The sequence below is a fragment of the Elaeis guineensis genome, chromosome 1, assembly GCF_000442705.2.
Source record: "Elaeis guineensis isolate ETL-2024a chromosome 1, EG11, whole genome shotgun sequence".
NCBI lineage: Eukaryota > Viridiplantae > Streptophyta > Magnoliopsida > Arecales > Arecaceae > Elaeis > Elaeis guineensis.
The window spans coordinates 91,642,879-91,661,515 of record NC_025993.2 but is presented as its reverse complement, the minus strand read 5'-3'; positions in this window follow the sequence as shown (position 1 = coordinate 91,661,515).

Here is an 18,637-nt window from a genome sequence, read left to right as displayed (position 1 = left end):
AGGGTCAAACTCAAATAGACCTGCCTTCACTCAACCCAACCCCAGACCCCCTCAATCATCAAATAATCCATCAAGTTTCCGTAATGATCAAAGGCTTAACTCGCTAGAAAAGAGTCTGAAAATCCTAGCGAAATCGATTGCTAGCACCAACACTACACTGAACAACTTCATGCAAACCACAGGCCAGCTTTTAACTTCCAACACCCAAGCTATTACCCATTTAGAGATGCAATTAGGCCAATTAGCCATGGCTGTAAGTGAAAGAAAAAAAGATAAACTACCGAGTCAACCCGAAGCTAATCCTAGAACTCAAAACAATCAAGGACCACAACAAGGAGCCCAGATCAACCAATTAAATGTAATTCACACTTTAAGGTCTGGACAACAAATAGACAATCATGTTGGTACATTCGAAGATCAAGATGACCTATTGTCTAAATCACCTCATAAGCAAGTAATCGATCAAACCGAGTTTAAGGATCCAGATAAGTCTAAGGAGTCAATAAAGATTAATAAACCACCCAAGCTACTTGAAGAATCTACATCAGGGATTAAGCAATTTGAGACATCACCCACCAATCTTGTAGCTTCTTTTCCAAATAGACTTAGGTCTAACAGACACTCAGTCCATATGGATCAAATCTTAGAGATGTTTAAACAAGTGAAAGTAAATATTCCTCTACTAGATATGATCCAACAAGTTTTCACATACGCCAAATTTCTCAAAGACCTATGCACAAAAAAGAAAACCACTAATATTCCTAAGAAAGTCTTCTTGGCAGCTAGTGTGAGTTCATATCTTTCAAGCCACATACCAGTCAAGTACAAAGATCCAGGGTCTCCTACAATCTCATGTGTCATTGGGGAAACCATCATTGATAGGACCTTGTTAGACCTAGGGGTGAGTGTGAATATCTTACCTTTCAAACCACATGCCACTAATATCTTATTCGAACTATAAGAAATTAGGGATAGAAGAATTAAAGCCAACAGAAATTACATTACAATTGGCAGACCGATCAGTGAGAATTCCTAAGGGAGTTATGGAGGATGTGCTAATCAAGGTCAGTGATTTTATTTATCCTGTGGATTTTATGATCTTAGAAATTGAACCAGTGTTAAACCCAAAAGGTCACATTCTAGTCATCTTAGGTAGACCATTTTTAGTAACCACCAATGCCCTGATCAACTGTCGCAATGGACTCATGAAGCTCTTATTTGAAAATATGTCCATTGATTTTAATATTTTTAATCTTGAAAACAAAAAAGACCAATTAATGAATGTAAATCTGATTCAAGATGAGATTTGTGAGCCCATTGATCTAGGAGAAGAAGATTTTGACTATAATCTCTAATCAGACTTAGAATCTAAAATTGCTTATGAACTGTCCACATCTTATGACTAGAGAGTTCATCCACAATGACAACCATCTGTCGAACCACTTGTAAGGATGGATGAACCAATACACAAGCCATCAATTGAGGAAGCACCTAAATTAGAACTCAAAACATTCTCTGAGTATCTCAAATATGCATATCTAGGTCCATCTGAAACTCTACCTGTAATTATAGCATCAGACCTAGATCCAACCCAGGAGGAGGAACTTTTAGCTGTCTTAAGAAAGAATAAAGAAGCTCTTGCATGGACCATGACTGATATTAAAGGGATTAGCCCTTCAATTATCCAACATCGAATTTATTTAGGAGAGGAAACCAAGCCAATCAGAGACCCCCAAAAAAGACTTAACCCAGCTATGAAGGAGATAGTGAAAAAAGAGATTCTCAAGTTATTAGACAATGAAATTATCTACCTCATTTCAGATAGTTCATGGGTTAGCCCAATTCAAGTAGTGCCTAAAAAGTCTGGGGTGACAATGGTCCAAAATGAAGCAAACGAATTAGTGCCGACTAGAGTTCAAACTGGATGGAGAGTTTGTATTGATTACAAAAAATTAAATACGATCACAAAAAAAGATCATTTTCCTCTACCATTCATTGACCAGATGTTGGAAAGGTTAGCTGGACATGAGTTCTATTATTTTCTTGATGGATATTTCGACTATAACTAGATTCCTATAGCACCAAAAGATCAAAGAAGATCGCATTTATCTGTCCATTTGAAACTTTTGCTTATAAACGTATGCCCTTTGGTTTATGTAATGCTCTATCTACTTTCCAAAGATGCATGGTCAGCATCTTTTTTGATATAATTGAGAGATTTCTAGAAATATTCATGGATGATTTTTTCATCTTTGGCTTCACCTTCTTCGAGTGCGTACATCACTTAAGACTGGTCTTAGAAAAGTGTAAGGAGAAACACTTAGTGCTTAATTAGGAAAAATGCCAATTCATGATCAAAGAAGGCGTAGTACTTGGCCATGTTATCTCAAAGAAGAGAATTGAAGTGGATAAAGCCAAAGTAGACTTGATTGTAAATCTGTTACCATCCATATCAGTTAAAGAAATTTGCTTATTCTTAGGACATACTGGCTTCTATAGGAAGTTCATCAAAAATTTTAGCAAAATAGTTTGACCACTGACCAATCTTCTTGCCAAAGACATCAAATTTGATTTCACTTTCAAGTGCCTCGATTCTTTTGAGCATCTTAAAAAGGCACTGACATCCATACCCATCATTCACCCATCCAATTGGACTCAACTCTTTGAAGTCATGTGTGATGCATCTGATCATACCATCAGAGCCATTTTAGGATAAAGAATTGATAAGCTATCGCGAGTCATTTACTATGCCAGTAGGATCCTTAATGATGCGTAGCTTAACTACTCAACCACAGAAAAAGAGTTCTTAGCTATCGTCTTTGCCCTCAAAAAATTTAGATCTTATTTGGTTGGGTCACATGTTATTGTATATACTAATCACTCAGCCATTAGACATCTCTTAACAAAAAAAAATGCAAAAGCATGTTTGATCCGATGGATTATACTTCTTCAAAAATTTGATCTAGAAATCAGGGATAAGAAAGGAACCGAAAATGTAGTAGCTGATCATCTGTCCCGATTGACTGATGCACCCTCAATGAATCATCAATAGAAGAGTCTTTTTCTGATGAACAACTCATGTCCATGATCAAAGACCATGGTATGCTGATATTGTCAATTATTTAACCATGAGTAGGATTCCTTCTCACTGGACTACTCAAGACAAGCACAAATTCTTTGCCCAAGTAAAGTATTTTATTTGGGATGATCCATATCTATTTAAGCAATATCCTGATCAAATCATTAGAAGGTGTGTACCAAACCATAAGGTTAAAAGCATCCTATCTTTTTGTCATGACCAAGCCTACAGTGGCCATTTTGGATCCAAAAAAACTACCATAAAAGTTCTTCAACGTGGATTTTGTTGGTCTAATTTGTTTAAGGACGCACATGAATACTGTAAAAACTGCACTAGGTGTCAACAAGTAGGATGGATCACAAAAAGAGACATGATGCCATTAAATTCAATCTTAGTTGTTGAAATTTTTGATGTGTGGGATATCGATTTCATAGGACCACTTCCAAACTCTTTCGAAAATGAATATATCTTAGTGACTGTCGATTATATGTCCAAATGGGTAGAGACTATGCCGTGTAGATCGAATGATAGTAAAATTGTTATCAAATTTCTAAAAAAAAATATCCTTTCTCATTTTGGAATCCCTAGAGCCATTATAAGTTATCAGGGAACATATTTTTGTAATCGATCCTTTACAATCCTGATGAAGAAATACAACATCACCAATAAATTGGCCACACCCTATCACCCCCAGACTAGTGGACAAGTTGAAGTTTCAAATCGTCAAATTAAACAAATCCTAGAGAAGATTGTGAGCATCAATAGAAAAGATTGATCATTGAAGCTAGTGGATGCTCTTTGGGCATATCGCATGCCTTCAAAACCAACTTAGGAATGTCTCTTTATAGGCTTGTATTTGGTAAAGCTTATCACTTGCCAATAGAGCTTGAACATAGAGCTATGTGAGCTATCAAAAAGTTGAACATGGATCTAGACGAGGCTGGACAATATAGGAAGCTACAAATTGATGAACTTGAGAAAATCAGGAATAAGACATACCACAATGCTAAGATATACAAAGAACGAACTAAGATATTTCATGATCGAGCAATCCTTAGAAAATCATTTTCATCTAGTCAAAAAGTTTTTTTTGTATAACTCTAGGCTACATTTATTTTTCTGAAAAACTTAGATCTAGATGGACAGGACCTTATATAGTTAAAGAAGTTTTCTCTCATGGGGCTGTAGAGATCAAAAATTCAAGCAATGGTACTACTTTTAAAGTAAATGGACAACGATTAAAATCATTCTTAGAATTACCTAATACAATTGAAGAGGAGGCCATGGTTCTCCATGAGCCTATTTATTCTGATTGACTCTGTATCACGGGTTCAGTCCGGCTGAAGACTTAGAACTTAGTACTTTTTGGGAGGCAACCCAAATGCTTTATGTAGAAGCACCTGTCAATAATTTGATCTGACTGAAGACAATAAACTTAGCGCTCTTTGGGAGGCAACCCAGTTTCAGCTTTTGCTTTAGCTTTCTTTTGTATTTTATTTAAATTAATCAAGTCTTGCTTCGTATCTTTTGAAGATATTTGAGCACAATATTGGCTAAGTGGGGGGAAGAACTAATTTTGAAAGATATCTGGATCAAGTGATATCTTTCTTTTTCTTTTTCTTTTTATGCACCCTTTATTTTACTCCATTGAGAACAATGTCGATTAAATTGGGGAGGAGAATAATAAAAATTTTTGAATTTCTAAAGTCTTCAAGTAAGTTAGTATTTAGCATTTAAGTACCTGATTACACTTAAGAATCGAGTTAAATCAAGTATTTAAAAAAAAAAAAGAAAATTGATGTATAGATTAGAGAGTTTATAAGATATTGAGGGATCAAGTATTAAAAAAACTCAATAAAGAGTTAAGTTTAAAATTTAAATAGTTTTTTTAAATATTTTTAAATTTTTCTATCAGCATCAAATAAGAGTTTACTTCTTATAGACTTGTGTAGGGTAACTATATATTTTTTCATAAATTTAATATTAAAAAAAAAATTTAAGTACTTCATGCTGAGTAATCGGGCCTCTTTGCCTAAGCAAATATTGAGTTTCGCATCAAAAGATATGAAGGATAAAGAAACTTTGTTGTAAAGCTAGTTTTAACTCGTAGTCTGTTTGATTCGAGCAAGTAGGTCCGAGGGGTATTCTATACCTAGTGCCCTAAAGTCATCTGGTTTGGGAGTCATGAGCTGAAAACTCACTACATAGATCAAACAGAAAGCTTAAGGAGTTAAGATACTCAATAGCAGTACAACGTTAAAAAAAAATTAATAAATGAAGGATGGAAGTAACAATATACTTGTCCATATGAGATTAATAATTTGGAGATAAAGATAAAAATAATTAAAAAATTCAAAAAATATTTAGTGTTCTTAGCTTAACTCCCACATTGATTAGTATTAATACTCTAATAACATATCTCATTCACGCTCTACTGAACATCAGTGACTCTTTTGAAAATTATTTGATAAAATTCAAAATTTTAAGTTAAAAGGTACTTAATTCTAAATTCTTTCTTTACTCGAGGACAAGCAAAGTTCAAGTTGAGGGGTGTTATAAGTGGTATATTTTTATATTTATTAGAGATATTTTTGATAATTTATGGTGCTAACATCTTCTTAAAAATCTAATTTTATGAATAAATTAGATTTTTTTATAAAAATAAATAATTTTAAAAAATATAAAATTAAAGTATATTTATGAAAAATAGATATTGATTTAATTGAGAATTTAAGTACCAAAATATTAAAAAATTAATAAAAAATTTAATATATATATATATTTTTTTTTTTATTTTTTAAGTAAATATTAGAGCAAAAATCAAGCCAAAATATCCTAAAAAAATTTATTACCTTCGATGCACGATGGACCGACCGCTCAATCCACAGAATCAAGGGTGCGATCCACAGGAATAGTTTGCAGTCCACGATGGGTGGAAGCCTTTTTACGTGATCTGATGGTCAAAAATGAATCTGGAGTCTGATCCAACAGCCAGCATCGATCCTGACTGTGTTAAGAAAATCAGAGGCGCTGATCAACGATCGAAAATTCATTTGGGATGCGATCGGATGGCTATGGTTGAATCCGATGTTGATAAAGATTAAAACTATAATTTTTGGACAGATCTGAGCCATCCGAAGCTGATCCGATGGCCAGAAATTAATATAAAAGGTATTATATGAATTTTAAAGATTTTAGGACTCCTTTATCTACCAAAAAAATATAAAAAATTTATCTATAAATAGGAGATCCGAGAATAAGGATAGGAAGGAGAAACAATTAGAGAAAAAATAAGAAAAAAATAGAAAAAAAAATTAAGAAGCTGTAGGGATCAAATATTGGAAGATTATGGAGCTAGAGATCTTGATGCGTGGCTAAATTCCTTTAATTCAGGAATACGATGAAGCCTGTAAACAGGTTTTTATTTTTTTTTATATTTAATTTTTATGTAATAAAATTATACTTTTATTTCATATCTTTTTATTTTCTTTTTAGGTATTAATCCAGCCTATACGTTCTATTCCCTCTATTAACGTGCTATGATCCCTGGATATGGTACGTACTTTGAAGAGATAGATTATAGTATATGAGATTAAACTTTAGTTCTTGTAATTAAATTTAGATAGTTTATACTTTGACAGGACGAGCTGTAATTTACTGATACAGTCCGTATCCCTTAGAGATAAGCTATGCTAATATCTTAATCACAAGAATTAATATTGTAATATAAGAAAAATAGAAAATAAATCTAATTTGCATGATGGATTCAAAATTTCTGAATTATTTCTCTGACTTGTTTTCTTTCATAAATTAATTTATACTTTTAATTTAATTCTTGCTATTTTATTTCTATTTAATCCTTCTATAAATAATTCTTTTTTATTTATTCTTAAAAAAAAGATAATCACCCTAGATCTCTGTGGAAACGATCTCTACTCACCCTATCTATATAGTTTGAGTTAGTTTTTATTCTTGACCACTTACGATAGCGATCATCCTGCAACGAATTACAAATATTAAAAGAACTTTCGATATCTAATACCTAGGTAGTAGAATCATAAATTGAGAAATTATAAGATGTTATCATATAATTACCTTGTCCAGTAACAACTTGCTTCTTTCTCGATCAGTTTGGATCCAGAGATGCAATGTACTGAGGACAGTTCCTCTTCTAGTGTCCCAGCTTCTTGCAATAGAAGCATTTAGCCTAACTCTGGTCGGACTTGGATTTCTTGATCTGACTAGGCTTGGGTGCTCCAACACTTTGCATCTTTTTCTTATTCTTCTTGTTCTTCTTCCTTTTCTTAAAGGGTCGATGTCCAGAAGAAGACCCTCCCACAACATTCATCGACTCCTTGTGGAGCTGGTGATCCTTCTCAAAGTTTTGCAGCAGCTCCAGCAAGCCATGGTAGTTGACTGCAGACTTTGTCATTCGATAATGAGTAAGGAAAGGGAGGTAAGATTTGGATAGAGAGTTTAGAATGGTATCCTTCCCCAGCTGCTCATACAGGAGAAAGTCGAGCTTGCTCAAATGCTCAATCATCTCGATCATGTATAGTACATGATCAGTGACTGATGCTCTTTCTCTCATTCGAGTGTTGAAGGTGGCACAACTAGTCTTGTGCCATTCAGCATCATTGGGTGTGCCAAAAAACTCATTTAACATTTACAACATGTCCCGTGGTTGATTATTCTCGAAACGATGGCTGAACTTATCATTCATTGCCACCAGCATAATACAACGAACCATAGTTCAATCATTGAGTCACTTCTGATAAGTGTCTCTGACCATACTACGTGCGTTCGAAGCTAACTTCTCGGATGCCGGATCTGTCAACACATACAAGATCCATTCGTGCTCAATGACTATTTTGAGCTTTCGATACCAACTATCGAAATTTGATCCCATTAATTTATCACTATCTAAGAGTGATCGGAGCGACAAAGTGGTGGCCATAACTGCAAAAGAAAAATCAAAGCCTAATTAATATATAAATTGATTAAGTCTAAAGATAAAAATTTTAGTCTAAAGGTTCTTTCACTATTTTATTCGAATTAGTAACCTCTATCTCTAATTCAAAAAATTACACTAATTTTTTATGGGTACTAGAATCCATATGGACTACACATGGGCTCGAGTGTGGCTCGACCAATCTCTATGCACCCATAAATAGATTCTTAATCAATTATTTCATCAAATAATTTTTATTATTCAATTTTATCCTAGATACCTCTTTCGCAGGCATTTGGCACCTCCATTGAAAGTTTTGGTTAGGTCCAACCATTAACATGTCAGAATTTAATGTATTTAACAAACGAATGACCAGATCCAAGTGTGGCTCGACAAATCTGACCATCATAGAAAGACACAACTAAATCAACACATTATGAATGATAATTCTGACAGTCAGATGAGCACCAGACGTATGGCACCTCCAATGATCGTCTAAACTATTGAACTCATTATCATCCAACTTAAGGGGAGGCTATGATCTAGTTATCACCATAACTATTTTATTTTTAGGGATCTAACAATTTTAAAAGATTTAATTAGTTGAATTGAGAGATGAGAAAAGATTTGACCAATTAATCTTAATCCTCCCACTGACTTTACTAAGTCAGATTAAAGAAAATTAGGTATAAACTGATCCAGCCAACCAGTCATAGATCCTCCTCCTGACTTCACCAAGTCATGAAGAGGACTCAAGATAAGTTGAACTAGAGGCACCTAAATCAGTCATACTGAATTTCTAGTTAGCATGGGTCAACCTTAATCATTAAATGATCTAATCAAAATATGATTCATCATGTTGGCCAAGTAAGTGAGATCAATGAGAAGAATATGCCATTAACTCGATATAGACTCAATTTATGTGAGTAGCTTTCAATTAATGACCACCGATCAAAATTGCTATACTTACTTTAGACACCAACTAGTTAGTCATTTTTAATTTAATCAACTTATAGACTTGGGTTCAACCATGGAGCTACGATCAAAGTCCATATTGGTTTAATCAAAGACATGGACTTGACCAACTACAACTATTGAAATTGATGAAGAAAAAAAATTGATTCAATTAGAATTAACTTTTAATTAGATTTAATCAATTACTAACATGATCCATTATCAATGATTTCTAATCCTAGATCTAATCCAGTTAAATAGACTTGACTCAAGCTAACCCATTGACCCATGAATTATAAAATTAATACTTTAGGTCTTTAATTTTTAAATCTAGATCGCTTAATTCTCAATTAAATTTTGGACTGACATGAATTTGGATTTGGTGTTTGAAAATAATTTTTAATTTTATAAAATATTTTTACAATCAATCATCTAATGATCAAAAGTCTAATTTTAGATCTAATATATATTATTTTAGATCTAAAATAAAATTTTAAATTTTTTTTCATTATTCACCATCATGGAAAAGATCACACAGCATCCCTACATGCCATATAAGATACCATCGAATGGATAAAAAGGGTTGTAAAATCCTGATTTCTCCTATGATCGGATGGCTATGAAGATCTATCTAATCAGATTATTATATGACTCAGATCCTAAATTAATTATTTAGATCTAATCTAAATAATTAAAATTAGATTTCATAAGAATCAGTATAAATTAGGACAATCTTTGGATTGTATGAGATAAACCTTATAGTAGGACAATCTTATATCAGTTTGTGCGATCAGATTTATAACTAATTTTAGATTTAAATATCATATATCAAATCTGATCTAAATTAAATTATAGATCTAAATACATATAATATCAAGTTATATGTAGAAAATTCATGTCATAAGAAATCTGACTCTAATACCATCTGAAGAGAAAATGGATAGTTCAAAGCATGTATTTTAAAATTTTATAATAAAAAAATAAAAGATTAAATATTTTATTTCTTTACACATACTTTAGATCAAATCTAAACTATCATAAAGATCTATGATATAAAAATTTTACATATAAAATATGATATAAAATAAAAATTGCATCGATCACATCGATGCCCTGAATCAGATTTAACCTTTATATCTAAACGATTGAGTTCAAAACTCATCACTTTATCGTAGGTCGATGAATTTTGCTGTTGGTAGCTATGGTATGAAGCTCTCACTGATATCGAGTAGTCGTACAAATCGTCTGATCTCTACAGATTGTCCACTCGAAGCCTTGATCGGATTTTCCTTCTTGGGAGTGCTAGCTCGCATCGAAGGTTCTTGATGGCTGATCCAAGCTTCTTTCTTTAGATCTTTCAGACTCTTCTAGATCAGAAGATGAAGCTTTACGAGGAGGTGGTGGTGTGAGAGATTAGACAAGACTTACTCTTATATTTTTTTTCTCACAAAAATTTAGAGTTGAAACCTTAGAATCCACCCTACATCTCATGCCCAAGAGGAAGATCTCTTCCTCTGTTTCTCATGCATGGAAGCCCGACCCACTCTCAGATTTTCATGCCCCAACTCTCAAGTTTCTCATACCAAAAATCTCTCTTTTTGTCGCACAAAACTCATCTTTTCTTAAGGGTGGCATCCCATGAAAGATGAGGATAAGAATTAAATAGTTTTGATTTAAGTTTAAACGTTAGTTGATCCTTATCATCAATTTAAATCAAATTTGAATTAAATTTTAAATCAAATTTTATCTTTCTCTTAGAAGCTTAGATAGTGGTTGACCAACATCAGAATGGTGCAAAAAATCTAATGCAAAAATATTTTTTGCATAGAGAAATGTGGTGGCATGAAGAGAAGAGTCCAACTCAATTTGGACTCTAGGATTTCATTCAAATTCAAATCTATTTGAACTCAAATTTAAACTAACCAATTTTTAATTTAAAAAGAGATCAAATATGGATGTGAAACAACTTTTGGATGTGAGAAAAATTTCATATAAAAAATTTTTCGCATGAAGAAATAGAGGGTGCAAAGAAAGGAGGTGCAAAAAATTTGAATTCGAATTGATTTCTCATCCAATTAGATTATTAACCCAACTGAATTAGATCAGACCCAATTAGATCACTAAAACTAATTTAATTAAGTAGTAAATAATTTTGATTAAATTTTAATCAAATCAAAAATTAATCGAGCTCAAGTTCTGATCAAATCAGAAATTGAACATCCTTAGTGATTAGATCATCTCATAACCTAATTGGGTCAAACTAAATTGAATCCAATTCAATTAGATTTGATCCAAACCTCAATACCCAATTAAATTGAGCTAATTAGCAATCTAATTACTAATCAATCCTCCTATAATTCATCAAAAATTAGTAAATTAATTTATTATAACTTTTGCATAGGGTTAATCATCAATCAAATTGACTGTTTTATCCTAGAATGATTCTTAATCGTTGATCAGCCATATGATCAGTCAGAAATTTTTTTTGAGTATGACTCCATAGATTCAAATCTAAATCAGTAGTATAGGAATAATTTTCCTATACCAATCAAAGTGACTATCTAGTAATGATACCCGACATCCAGATAGGTCAAAAGATTGCAAAGTATCATTCAAGAACCTATTGACATATGGTTATCATATAATTCATCTCTTTGATCCAAATACTCAAGGTGATCTAGGATTTAACTGCCAACCCTGATATGGTTATCCACATTATATTTTAATTTTTCAAATCCATCACATGGATTATCCCGATCGAGGTTTTACTGAATTGAAACACACTGATATATTAACTCCTACTTATTTGGAGGGATCAATTCCATCTTGACTAACATACCGACTTCGCAAGTACTTGACTATGCCTAAAAATCTTTCATCACTGAATTAGAAATTAGGTAGTTCGGTACCAAAGCACTGTGAGTTGCTTGCAAGTCACTGTAGTGATCTCAAATCGGAGGGACACTTATATCCATATCTTTTACGAGCTACTCTTGACAGCAGAGTGCTCAGTAGTTGGTCATATTCAGTGAGATGTACTCCTACATCTCACTTGCATGCCATGTCAGTATCTTCATACTCCTTGGTTAAGAGGACAACCAACATACATGGCATACAATGACCTATACTTGATATAGTTATCGTCCTAATAATAATATATCATTTGATCATAAACTTAAGGTTTAAGGACTAAATGATATATCCTTCTATATCGAATCAAATAGTCCTAATGACTTCATCATATGATAGGAATTCAAAATAAGATATACACAGTGATGAAAAAATCAAATAATATTTATTAATTCAATAATTCATAAATAATTACAATGATAAGCTCAACCATCAATAGACTGATGATTGATTTTGAGATATAATTTTTAATATGCTAAATTTGATACTGAAATTAAATATGTGATTGAATCACATATCTGTTTTATAATTTTTTTTCTTTGAATCTAGATTTTGAAGAAGGTAGGTTCTCTTTTAGCCATTTAAGTATCCGACCTCTATAGATATCCACTCAGAATCAGCTTGGAACAGCCCTCTATGGTGTTGATCTTTCTTCTCCAAAAATGATCATCCTGCGAATCTGAATGAAGCCTGGATCATGATCAACTCTTTGATCTTTTTTTTGATCTTTTTTTTTTCTTCTTTTATTGATCTCCTTCACTTGATTTAGCAGCAATCAAGTTCTAAAAATCAACCATTAAGAAGGATTCCCAAACTCTTTTTGGGCGTGGAGATGGAGGATGCCCAACCACCTTGGGCATTGGAACCAAGAAGGAGAAGGCCGACTTGTTGATGGTTGACTCCGAACGATGCACTGAAGCACTGGAGGTCTCGATGAAGGCTGATAGGGTGACCTAAAATTTTCAGTACCGGACATGTGCTGACATCGGAGGTCCGTCGATTAGATCGGATTTGGCATCAGGAAGACCCTCAAATGTGGGAAGGAGAGATCGAAGATAGTAGGACCATCGATCTGGTGGGGCCCAGTGTCAGGAGGCACGAAAGCATTGGAGATGCTGGGGAACCATCGATGTGGAGGAGCCTTCGCTCTGGGAATGCATTCGGACGCATCGGGGATTACGGTCCAGTGGGCTTTGTCATCAGAAGGGCATGGAAACACAGTAGGCTTTTGCCCGGACATGATTTGACATCGAGAGGCACATCAGAAAGTGCATAAGAGCTTGGGGAGATGAAGTGGAGGCATCGGGGCCTCCAATCCGACGGAATTGGCACTGGGGTGTGCATGGAAACGTCGGTGGCATACAGGAGGCCTGCAGGCTACCTGGGGTGGAGGGAGCCGATTTCTCCCCTCTTTTCCCCTTTCTTTTTATCTTTCCTTCTCTCTTTTTTTTTTTATATGTCACTTGCAAGGTGACTTTGATCGGATACAAAGTCAAATGCATGAGGATTTTCTTCTTGTCCTCGTTTGATTTTTTTCTTCGGTTCACATGCCCAAGAAGTTGTTGCCCTACAGGAAAGAAATAAAATAAAAGATGGGATTTGAGAGTTTATTACCATAGAGGTCAGGAGTTCTCTTTGAGGGCCTTGAGAAAAGAGGAAGCCGGAAAGGATGTTTTTGCCCCCCATAATGTTCTTGAGCTCCGAGCTTGGTCCTTTAATTTTTTGAATTGGTGAGTGTTGTCATCTTACAATACGTGGGAGCCACCTCCATTGATACCATGAGTTGACAACTTAAGGCTTTAAGGGTGGCGTAGTAAAGTGGCATGATCTGATAAAACCACACAGATAGATCTGACCTACTGTGAATAAGAAATAAGATATTAAAGCAAACTTTATTGAAGGTTTATCATCAGTGTGCTATCTTTTCGAAGAAGAATTTTCATCTGCTCCCCAATCTCCATTGGAATGAGATGAAATGGATTTCAACACATCTCCAAAGAGAGATGGTCAAGGTATAGAGTTGCTTTGTGCTTTCTCATTCATTATTTTTTCACAAAATTTTTGGACAAAAATCCTTCCTCTAATGCCAATCTGTTGATGCGAGGCTCAAAATCTCAAGTGGAGAGATTAGATTGAGCCATGCTGGAGTAGTTGTGGCGATCCAATTCGAGTCTCCTTTGAGAAATCCTACAAAATAAGTCAAAAAACTAAATGAAGATCCTCTGATTCTTGACCCTCCGATGCTTCAGTCAGTTTGAGTCTCGAGAACAGAAGATGAAAAAATGAAAGAATAGAGAGCAGGAGGGTTGGTGAGGAGCTAAAGAGTTTATGACTTTGTGGGAGCTAGAATCTCAGTGGTAGAGTCTCCCTCTAGTTTGAGCTTGGGACTTAGAAGTCAGAACTTATCTGGAAGATCTCTTAGCCCTCTATTTATAGAGAGACTGATGAAGTCATTGGAAGAGTTTGTTAGACCGTTAGAGATCAGCTGTAGAGTTTGTTAGGCCGTTGGAGGTCGGCTGTAAGTGAGCTAGAGCATACTTGTATATATTAGCTGGAAATAAGGTCATACTTAGCTGTATGTACCAGTTGGAGATGAGTTGTAGCACAGCTGTATGTGAGATCATGATCAATTGTAGCTTAGTTATAGAGATCATGATGGGCTTTAATAGGATGACCGTGGCCGTCAATGTAATAGTTCATCTCGATAAAATATCGAAGTAAAATCAAGTATCATATGAGACCCTAAATATCTCGGATATATGTAATACTTTACTTCAGATCGGTATTTATATGAGTTGAAATGAGTCAGATCGATATTCATATGAGTTGAGATGAGTCATGCCGGTATTCATATGAGCGGATCATAATACTTTATTAGAAATCAGTTCACATAGTTTAGGTCCGTGTTTATATGAGCTGAAATGAGTTAGATCAGTATTCAGTCTCCAATTCAGGTTGGCTTTATATGAACTTAGACTTCAATTCGGATCAACTTTCTTATGAGCTCAGTCTCTTATTCAGATCGATTTTATATGAATTCGGCCTCTAATTTAGATCGACTTTATACGAACTCAGCCTCCAATTCAGGTCGACTTCCTTATGAGCTCAGCCTCTTGTTCAGATCGGCTTTATATAAACTCAACCTCCAATTTAGATCGGCTTTATATGAACTTAGCCTCCAATTCAGATCAGTCTTCTAGTAACCTTGATCTTTTGGTCAGGTCAGATTTCTGATGACCTTAAGTTGAGGTCGGTTTTATGATGAGCGGAGGTGGGATAACCCCCCTAACAGGAGGTAACGCAATAAGTTGTCACACCAGAATCCGGTAGGTCATTCAGCCGCAAATCTCTTAGGTTGCTAGGCCATGATCTAACAAACAATTGAGGTAAGAAATCTACCCACTAACCTAAGGATCATGATTGTTAGTCATGGGTGTCAAACATAGGTCATACCCATATCCTGAGGATTGTCTGGGTGATTTTAGGGATTGTCCATGTGGTTTAATGGTCCAATGTCCAGGAGTCAATGAGAAAAAACTGAGCTAAAACTCTGTCCTACATTAACATCTAAATTGGTTGCCGAGCTATGTTCATCGTTGGTAGGATCCTGACCTTAGTGTCAGTGAGTGTCCGATTAACAGAAGACGATGATGTAAAGCTACTTCATCTTGATTCCTCAGGTCCTCCTTCAGTACCCAATGCTGCTTCATCGGCGAGTGCTCGGTTATAACTCGATGAGGGGGCATCGAGTTGGGTGGTGGATAACTTCCACAACGACCACATAAATAGCATGGCACATATTCTTTATATGTATGGCAGATTTTAATTGGCCAATTTTATTCCACTTAAAACCAACATAAATTTGTACTATAGTTCAATAGAAGCTTGGATGTATGCATTTTGCACTGCAAGAAATATCACAATCTTCAATAACTGCCGTATCATTTACCTCAAGTATGAATGCATATCCTTCTTATTGAGAATCTAAATAAGATCTCGTTTTGTGCCAAATATAGTGTACCATCATCCAGGAGGTAGGTGACATGATGGCTATCTAAAAGAATGCAATTTTATGCAATATGGAACACGCATCGTAAAGAATTCAAACTCGAATTTAGTAAATAAGAAGCTCACTAGTTGTGCTTAGCTCACTAATAAAATTTAAAATTTGACTCCCAATTCAATTAGCAAATACAACACTTTTCCCTTGGCCAATCGCAATTTAACATGGGCTATGAAGAGACATTACTGATATCCAACAATTAATAACTCTAAACATACCAGCTTACAAATAACAATTAAGAAATTTTCTTCCTCATCTGTACTCTTTGTGCACGAATAGACTTAAACCCTCGCTTTCAATCAGAAAAATACTCGTAATAATCTCGGCTGCGTGATAATTAGGAGAGAATTATTAGTTTTTTAATGTATTGGTGACGTAACCACGAAGGATCGCGTTTTTGGATTGAGATAGATCTTTGAATCGGTAAATTGACTGTAGTCGGTTGGATACCAAATCATTTATTCAATGATAGCATTAAAATAAACCATAGTACGCGCATCACCAACTGCCCAGCCGACCACCCCAACCATCATCCGCCGGGGCATTAAAATTCGACGCGTGTCTTATTCTGGTTCGACAATTCCTATTTGTTGCCCAACATCCGATCCACGTCAGATCTGGTCCAGCCAAAAGTAGACTATTAGATAGATAGGCATCTCCACGCCACACGAAAAGCGTAGTCGCCGAGGAACGGAGAGGACGGAAATTAATAAAAGCGGTCCTTCTATTTTGCCGGAGTTACACGTCCATGCTCTTTGCCTTGGAAAGTTTAAAAGTCATCGAACACATTATATTTTATTCCGAATCGATCCTTCTGTCTATGGTAAATTACTCATGAGTGCAAACATGAAGCTCCAACACTGAGATCGAAACTGTCCGAGAGATTTTTTTTTTTTTTTTTCTGTTTCTTAACAAAAAAATTCTTAAGCAACACAAGAGGCTACCACGTCCAGCATGCATATCTGCCAATACAATACCAACAAATGCATCAAGAAATCCTAAATTAGTCTTAAGATATGTTTATTTAGTAAAATTTTGAGATATATTTGATTGTAAAAAAATTAGGCTTTAGAATGAAAATGAAAATAAAAATGTATAATATTTATTTAATAATTTATTTAGAAAAAAATTTATTTTCATTTTAATTTCAAAGGAGGAATAAGAATTTCTTAATCTCTTCAAACTCAACTTTATAACTCTCCCCTAATATTAAAATCTCATTCTGATCCTAACTACGAACCAAACATATTAAAAAATATTCTCATTCTAGTTCTTATTCTAATCCATTTTGATTCTGATTTCGATTATGATTTTAATTGTGAATCAAACACATTCTTATTTATAAGTTCGAGAAGTAATTTACACAAATTGAGACCATTGATATTAACAGATGCACAGCAAACTAATAACCGTGGAGATATCGAAAAAGATATTCTGATATTTGCATTCATCTGTACAATTGGAAAGCTTCTGAGCGATCCCCATTAAATTCATAAAAAAAATATCAATAATATGTTTTATGGTGCGTTATCTAGATCTTGCAGCTGGGAGAATAACTCTCATGCCTCTTAGCATTGATAGATCTATTATATATACAGGGGCCATAGCATTTATGATGGCAGTAAAAGATGGTAGATCTGAAGCTGTGCCACAAGCCTAGGCATTGCAAAAGACAAGAAAAGCTTGAGACCACTTGAAGAGTTACTATCATAACTTGTTCTTGTGTTATCAAAAAATGGAGCTGTTGGAGATCCAAAGCAGATGCTTGTTTAAGACCAAGTGAGGAGGAGCACTCATTAGGTCTAATTCCCAACCTTAACATCTCTCACAGGATAAATAGGTAGGTAAAAACCAGCATTCATATAAAAGCATTCGCGCACACAACATTCTTCTTTGCAATCCTATCAACTTCTCTTTGCGCATCTTCCAAACACTTGCATAAAAATCAGTGAGCGAACTGCCCACAAAAACACTAGTTTTGAGATTGTGCTTGATAGCCTTAGCATGGATAAGCCCTCCACAATCTAATGCATCTAAAGTAGCACAGGCATTAAGGTGTGGGTTCTGATATTTTATTTATTTATTTTTGTAATATATACAGTTGTACGCACGTGTCAAGCAGATCGTCGGAGACCGCACGCTCCGTCCCACGAAGTATTGTCCGCTTCAGCTAGGTCCGGACAGGGAGCGTGCCCCATAGTTCCCACCGGGGGTTGTCCCTGGAGCCCATGAGCGGGCCCCACCGAAGGTTGTATCTCTCCGATCTAGCGTCATGCAGACGGCCTCACGGTTTTGTCCTTCGCCCTTTGGACAAAAAACGCCTCGTGAGGAAAGGTGTGCTCGTATCCCTCTTAAGCACATGCACACACCAGAGTTACCCGATGTGGGACTATTAAGAGAGGTCCCCCCACAGCCTGCCCACAACATGCCCCCCACTCTGGAGGGTACATGTGCGGACAGGGAGCGGGTGCCCCCTACCTGGCGCGTCGCTGTTGTGCGCACGTGTCAAGCAGATTGTCGGAGACCGCACGCTCCGCCCCACGAAGTATTGTCCGCTTCGACTAGGTCCGGACGGAGAGCGTGTCTCGTGGTCCCCACCGGAGGTTGTCTCTGGAGCCCCTGAGCGGGCCCCATCGGGGGTTGTACCTCTTCGATCCAGCGTCATGCAGACGGCCTCACG